Below are 8627 nucleotides of genomic sequence, written 5' to 3' on the forward strand. Positions count from 1 at the left end.
GTCCAGGTCCAGATGGCTTTACAGCTGAATTCTATCAAACTTTTAAAGAGGAGTTAATACCAATTCTTCTCAAACTGTTCCAAACAATTGAAACAGAAGCTACTCTCCCAAACTCATTCTATGAGGCCAACATAACTCTGATACCAAAACCAGATAAACACACAACAAAGAAAGAAAATTACAGGCCAATATCCTTGATGAACCTAGATGCTAAAATCCTCAACAAAATATTATCAATCAGAATACAGCAACATATTAAAAAAATTATGCGCTATGGTCAAGTAGGATTCATCCCAGGGATGCAAGAATGGTTCAACATATGAAAGTCAATAAATGTGATACACCACATTAACAAACTCAAGGACAAAGACCATATGATTATCTCAATAGATTCTGAAAAAGCATTTGACAAAATTTAACATCCCTTCTTGATAAAGACTCTCAACAAATTATGTATTGAAGGAAATTATCTCAACACAATAAAAGCTTTTTGTTGTTGTTGTTGTTGTTGTTGTGACCGGTAAGGGGATTGAAACCCTTGGCTTGGTGTCACCTGCACCGCGCTCAGCCAGTGAGCGCCCCAGCCATCTGTATATAGGATCCAAACCCGCGGCCTCGGCCCTCCCAGCGCCACTGTGCTCCCAGCGCCGCACTCTCCCAAGTGAGCCACGGGGTCAGCCCAATAAAAGCTATTTATGACAAGCCCACCACCAGTATCATTCTGAATGGGGAAAATCTAAGGGCAATTCCTTTAAGAACAGGAACAAGGATGCCCACTCTCACCACTTCTATATAACATAGTACTGGAGGTACTAGCCAGAGCAATCAGGCAAGAGAAAGAAATAAAGGGAATCCAGATTGGAAAAGACAAAGTCAAACTTTCCCTATTCGCAGATAACGTGATACTATATATAGAAAACCCTAAAGACTCTATCAAAAAACTCCTACAGCTAGTTAATAACTTCAGTAATATTGAAGGATACAAAATAAATGCCCAACAGTCAGTTGCATTTATATACTCAAATAATGAACTAACAGAAAGAGAAATAAAGTAAGCCCATTTACAATTGTCATGAAAAAAGTAAAATACCTAGGGATCAATTTAAACAAGGAGGTGAAAGATCTCTACAATGAGAACTACAAACCCTTCTGAAAGAAACTAAAGAAGACATAGAATAATGGGAAGATATTCCATGCTCTTAGATTGGAAGAACTAACATTGTGAAAATGTCTATACTACCCAAAGTGATCTACAGATTCAGTGCAATCCCCATCAAAATACCAATGGCATTTTTTGGAGAAATAGAAAACACAGCCTTACCCTTTATGTGGAACAACAAAAGACTTCAAATAGCCAAAACAATCCTGAGCAAAAATAAATAAATAAATAAAGCCAGAGGCATAACACTACCTGACTTCAAATTATACTACAAAGCTATTGTAACCAAAACAGCATGGTACTGGCATAAAAACAGACATTCAGATCAGTGGAGTAGAATTGAGAACCCAGAAATCACCCTTCAAGCTTACACCATCTGATATTGGACAAAGGCAACAAAAATCTACATTGGGGGAAAGACTGCCTCTTCAACAAGTGGTGCTGGGAAAACTAGATAGGCACATCTCACCATACACTAAAATCAACTCAAAGTGGATTAAAGACTTAAGTATAAGACCTGAAACTGTAACATTGGTAAGGGAAAATATAGGTGAAACACTTCAGCAACTAGGTCTGGGCACAGACTTTATGAATATGAGCCCAAAAGCACAAGCAGTAAAAGAAAAAATAAGCAAATGAGACTATATCAAACTAAAATGCTTCTGCACCACAAAGGAAAGAATCAACAGAGTGAAATGACAACCTACGGAGTGGGAGAAAATTTTTGCTAACTATGTATCCAACAAGGGATTAATATCCATAACATATAAGGAACTCAAGCAATTATACAGTAAAAAACCAAATAACCCAGTTAAAAAATGGGCAAAGGAGTTGACTAGACATTTTTCAAAGGAAGACATACAAATGGCCAACAGGTACACGAAAAAATGCTCAACATCACTAGTCATCAGGGAAATGAAAATTTAAACTACATTGAGATACCACCTCACCCAGTTAGACTGGCTATAATCAAAAAGACGGTGAATAGCAAATGCTGGTGAGGGTGTGGAGAGAAGGGAACACTCCCACACTGTTGGTGGGACTGTAAATTAGTACAAACACTATGGAAAACAGTATGCGGGTTTCTCAAACAACTACAGATAGATCTTCCATACAATACAGCAACCCCACTTCTGGGTATATACCCAGAGGAATGGAAATCATCATGTCGAAGGGATACCTGCATTCCCATGTTCATCGCAGCTCTGTTTACAATAGCCAAGACATGGAACCAACCTAAATGTCCATCAAAGGATGATAAAGAAACTGTGGTATATATACACCATGGAATTCTACTCTGCCATAAAAAAGAATGACATTCTCCCATTTGCAACAACATGGATGAGCCTCGAGAAACTTATGTTGAGTGAAATAAGCAAAGCACAGAGGGATAAATACCACATGTGCTCACTCATATGTGGGGGCTAGGAGAGAAAGAAGGAAGGAAAGAAAGACCACAGTAATGCGTTGGACTTGCCGAGGGAGAGAACATTCCTTGGGCTACAAAGTGCAGTTAGGGGGAAAGGGGGAAAGAGAGGGAGGTTGGGGATAATTGGGTTGGGCACACAGGGTAAAAATGCAATTTGTGGTAATGGGCATGCTGCCAGTATGAATCTGGCCCTCACATTATGGGCACGAGGGGTGACAACAGTTAGAGGGAAAGGGGGAAAGAGAGGGAGGTTGGGGATAATTGGGTTGGGCACACAGGGTAAAAATGCAATTCGTGGTAATGGGCATGCTGCCAGTATGAATCTGGCCCTCACATTATGGGCACGAGGGGTGACAATCAGCTTTGTATCTCATAAATATTCATAACCAATTAAAAAATAATAATAAATAAAAATTTATAATAGCATTACATTTTCTTAACAAACCTTACAAGATATTTTTAAAAGATTATCTGATTGTCAATTAAGTGTGGCCAACGAAAATACAAAAATTTCTATAAAAGGGTAAATTATCTGTATTATAAAATCTAATCTTCTGGGATAGAGTTGTAAAAAACTGTAAAAAAGAAAACTGGACATGTTTTATGCTTCAACTAGTCCTTTAATTTATCTATTTATCATATTTTAAGCTCAGCACTTAGATTTTTTGTTTTTTTATTTTTTACTTTTCCAATATACATTAATGGTGAACATCCTGTTTAAACAAACTATCTTTGTTTAAATAGTCAAAGACTAAGATGTTTATGATATAAGGACTAAATATGTTTCGAAAAGTCATCAAAAATGTATCTTTTAAAGTGTATTATAGGCTTTTATAATGCTTCTATTTCAGAGCCAAGACCAATGATTATATTTAGGGCCATGATTTGATGAAGATAACGACTGACTAATGAACTATTTCATAATGGGGCTTCTGCTCCAATTCGTTATGTTATCATCAAAAAACAAAACACAGGCATGAGATGTCATGAAGTTACATCCCACAATGAATTGATAGCAGAACTTTATTCTATTTTCTGGCCTGGCAAAAAAATTCCAACTGACCAAACAAGGATGACGAAAGACAAGAAACATTTGAAGCCCACAAGACCCCTACTGAATAAATCATGGTCGCAGAGACATCATCAGGAAAAGGTCAAGCACAGTATGTGCCACATTTAGTAGGGGCAGAGGAAAGAGCTTCACACAAGGAGGAGTCTCAAGACCTGGGTTCAAAACTCCCACTCTGTAAAAAAATTAGACCCATCTTTCTAGCTCTAAGACTTTATGATTGTCTACCAAATTCATCTACTTATCTACTAATCACCAGGGTACAAGGAATTCAAAGACGAAAACATCATCTGTTAACAAATTCTTTTGTCAAACTACTTTCTTTTGTTTGGTGTTTTCTGTTGTTTGTTCATTTGTTTGCTTTGGCCAAAGGGGAACAGAAGTAACCTATGTTAAACAGTAGGCACTGTGCTAAGTCCTTTATACACCTCATCTCATGAAATACTCGTAAACTCTCTGGAAAGCAAGTATTCTGAGGATCCTCACACTGATACTATATGGCTGAAATTCACTTTTTAAAATTTTCTTCCTTTCACAGCTACAGTTCAAAACCCAACCAGGTATGATGGATTGGCTAATACAACACAAGTATAGGACATTTATAAAATCCATTTTCATATACATCAAAATATTTTTCACTATTATAAAACCACAGCCTTTAAACAGCTACAAGGACATTCTCATGGTGTATTTTAAAACTAGAGCATTTAATTCAAGAATATATATAAGAAAGTAAAAGTGGATTCCATATGCACATAAAATAGGGATGTATTCCCAGGGCAAGAGAAATCATCAGTGATGTGGCTATGCTAAATATATTCGTGGCTATGTGTTCCAAATCGATATAAACATAATCAGTGGGAAATTAAATTCTCATAGAGCCAAAGTATGGCTTTGAAAAGCTTTTAAGCATTTATCTCCACAATGATCTCATGGGGAGTTCAAGCTTGCATTTCAAGCAGCGACACCATCCAAAGCTCTAAAATGTAGATATTTATCACAGTATTCAATCCGTTGCAAAAACTTCTTGGCGGTTTGATTTGATATGAGAAAATAAAGTTTTCCTGTCATCACAAATGGGGAAAGAAATTCTTATCTTAAGCATTACCCTTTTTTACACTCCAATTTAAGTAACATTCTCTCTCTTAGGGTTATAATAATAACTTTTATTATTCTTCACACTAACAGTATTTTAGTCTTTCTGCAGATATGAACATCAATGTGAAAAAATAAAAATCACTTTTTTTTTCCCCTTTTTGTGACCGGTAAGGGGATCGCAACCCTTGGCTTGGTGTCGCGCTGCACTCTCCTGAGTGAGCCATGGGGTCGGCCCTAAAAATCACTTTTTAATAATAAACTAGATGACCGATACAACTCTATTTTATATTCGTTGTATTTTACATTTTTAGTTGTGTTACCATTTCCTAAAGGAATACTTAGAGACTGAGCAAGCCAATGGCATTGATATGTTTGAAATACAAATGTATATTGCTCTGTATACATGTTATGTGCAATATCTAATGCAAAATATCACTATTTGGACTACAACGTGTAAATCACTTGCATTGCAAAAACTATAGAACTGAATAAAAACTAGCCTTTCATACTCAAGGCTCTTAATTTATGAGTAAACATAAAGCAATTAGAGAATACAATAAAGTCATCAGAGAATTATAAAGTGCTGTGAGGGTTCAGAGGACAAAGAAAATCCCAAATGTCAACAAGACTCTAAAGTTGTATGAACACTGCCTTTGATCTGCACATTACGCAGATAAGTCAGTTTTTCATAAATGACGAAAGGAGGTTGGAAGACACATCATGAAGACAATAGACTAGCCACACTATGACCCCCAGGAGAATCAAGTTCAGCGTGGCACCAGGAAGGTGGAGGAGTAAAAAGACACAGAAGGCAGAATGGGGACAGCTTCACATGTCAAGCCAACAATATTATATATAATTCAATCAGAAATTTTGAGTCACAACGTTTTAAGCAGGGGAGTGACATCAAATCCAATATAGAAAGATTAATCTAGTTGCAACATAGGTAGGACATGCTGGAATGGGAGGAAAGAGGAAAGCAGAAGACTTCTGCAAAATGGTCTAGGCAAGAGATAAAGACCTACGCCAGGGTCATAAAAGTGGATAAAGGTAAAATTTGAGAGGCATTAAGGATATAGACTGAGTGACAAACAAGATGTGAAGAACAAGAGGAGAAAGGTTGTATGTATGAAGACATCGTGAGTTGTTTTGGACAGAGGGGGAGACGGGCACAAGCCAGGGCACGTTGAGTCTAAGATGCAGTTTTGTTCAGGGGGAGGATCAGCGATCAGACGTGTGCAGAGGTGGTGATTCAAACACTGGCTCGGCACAGAGAAAAGGGTCAGAGTTCAGACAGCCACTGGCAAATCTTGGAGCAAGTAAACATAATGATTTTCAAAGGCATCTCCTTAAAGAAAAGCAATTCATTCCCAAAAGACATTGCCAATCCTTCACGTTGCAAGTAGGACAAGGTGCAATCCTGAAACAAGGTCTCCTGAGAAACAAAGAAAAACTCTCGCTCTTCTGTAAAGAAAAGCAATTCATTCCCAAAAGACATTGCCGATCCTTCACGTTGCAAGTAAGACAAGGTGCAATCCTGAAACAAGGTCTCCTGAGAAACAAAGAAAAACTCTCGCTCTTCTGTTTTCTTAATAATTCTCAAAAACTGGACTCCTTTGACGGAATGCTTCATTAAAAATATTTATTGAGAGACCATATGTGAATTAGGAACTTGGAACACAAAGAAGTTTATTATCAGCATGAAGGGGCTTTTAAAATCTTTTATATATTCTTGTCTGGTTATAGAAATGATAAATGTTCATGGTGTACTGGAAATAGCAAAAAGCACAAAATCCAAGTGTTTGAAACATTGTATCAGAAATAGTTGTTGAATTTTATCAAATGCCTTTCCAGCATCGAATGGCTTTTCTTGTTTGATTTTTTGATCAAATATCAATTGCATATTAATTTTATTATATTAATAGGTTTCCTAATATTGAACCACCCTCACCTTCCTGAGTTATATTCTGCTTGCTTATGGTAGATTATTCTTCGAATGAATATGATCTTATAGTATATGTTCATATAATAATATGTATGTGACAATGCATATTTCTGTTCATGAACTGAAGCCATTTATGTTCAAGAACTGGAGTTTTCTTTTTGAGGCTGTTACCCTTTTTTTTGTGCTCTCTGCCAATTTATGTACCTTTGAAATGACCACTCTTAAAAGAAGGACAGACTCATCAATAAAGCTAGAGCAGACATGTCAATAAATTCACCTGTCTGGTTGGACTATACTCAGGCCCAGCCTCTTATGAGCAGACTATGAATCACCCGCCTGGACTATCCAGTTATATCTCATCAGACCAAAAGCAGACACTGCATTGAGGAGAGAAAGCACATGGGTCATTCGGTGACCAGTGAGAATGTGTCACAAGTTTGAACTAAGAAACACTGAGCTATAGATAATCAGATGGCAGTGAGTGTTTGCATGAAGGCCAGGTAGACTCAGTGGGAGAGTATTTTCAACCACATGCAGATAAGTAGGCTAAGAAAAATTGTATTCAGAGAAAAACAGAGACAAGGAACCACAAAAACCCTAAAAGACACCATGAAGACTTCCTTTCTAACTACTTCAGAGCTCCCGTGAAGTCCAGCCTTATTGGAATGGTTTTCTATGAGATTGCCCTATATCCTTCCCATAAATCCTTTTTTTCTTTAGTCATTCCTTGGAACCAAACATCCCTAATACAATATTTATCAGAACCAGGAGTCTTTTTAAAAGTTAAGCATTTAATAATATTTTTCAATGTTTTCCTTTATTATTGCTTTGCTCAGGTTTTCTAATTCTTCTTGAATCAGTTTTGGCAGTTTATATATTTTTTTTAAAAATCCATTTCATTTATAGTTTCTAGATTTATTAACATAATATCCTCTTGTGGGTTTTGAGTTTAAGGATAATCTAATCAGACTCTGAACTAGAGGTAACTGAACATTCAGTCGGATGTTCGAACTTAAAATAAATTATAAGAGAGTAAAAATAATGAAAATGGAGATTTTAAATAATCAAGACAATTTTAATACCAAGTTTGATGTACATTGAAGGTACTAGTTCTCAAGATTTACTTTTCATACATACTTTCTTAGTAAAAGTTTTTTATTGTAGTACAGAACAAGGATCTAATGAATAAAAATAAATGAACCCATCATTGCAATAACATTTCACCAACAAATACTTTTTAGACATTTATAAAAGGGTACTTCAAAAAGTTCATGGAAAAACAGAATTAGAATATAATATGAATCTTCCCATGAACTTTTTAAAGACCTCTCATATATGCAAGGCACCAGGCTTTGAAATTTTTAAGGTTGATGTTTTAAACCAGATCTGCAAGCTAACAGAACGTATTTATATCCAGATAGTAAATGAACGTTCTATTTAAAACATTACCGCTAAAATTCCTTTCCAAATGTTATCATAACCTTATCACTCAGTTATATAGCACAGTAAGACATAAAAGACTGTCTTTCTATGATAAACCCTTATTAACTAAGTCAGCCATCATTTCAGAAATAGTTTTTTATTTCCTGAGTGAGAAGTGAAACACAATGAATCATAAGGTGATTAACCAGTCATCTAGTTTAACTAGCCATCTGATGAGTGCAGATCGATAAATGACAGTTCTAGAACCACAGTTGAGAACTATGGCTTATGGAGTTCCCAGCATCTTAGTCTATATAACCCTGAAATATAACTATACCTGGAAAACTACAAAAGCATGGGGGGGGGGGTGAAAATAGGAGCAAACTATCAATTTAAAGATTAAATAATTAAAAATATAAAAATATCTAGAGATCTTTTATGAAATTTTTCTTGGGTATCTCCGAGGAAAACAATTTAAGTTTCAAATCCTCCCTTCACTTAAAGC

Source organism: Galeopterus variegatus, unplaced genomic scaffold, assembly GCF_000696425.1.
Source record: "Galeopterus variegatus unplaced genomic scaffold, G_variegatus-3.0.2 Scaffold696, whole genome shotgun sequence".
Lineage (NCBI taxonomy): Eukaryota > Metazoa > Chordata > Mammalia > Dermoptera > Cynocephalidae > Galeopterus > Galeopterus variegatus.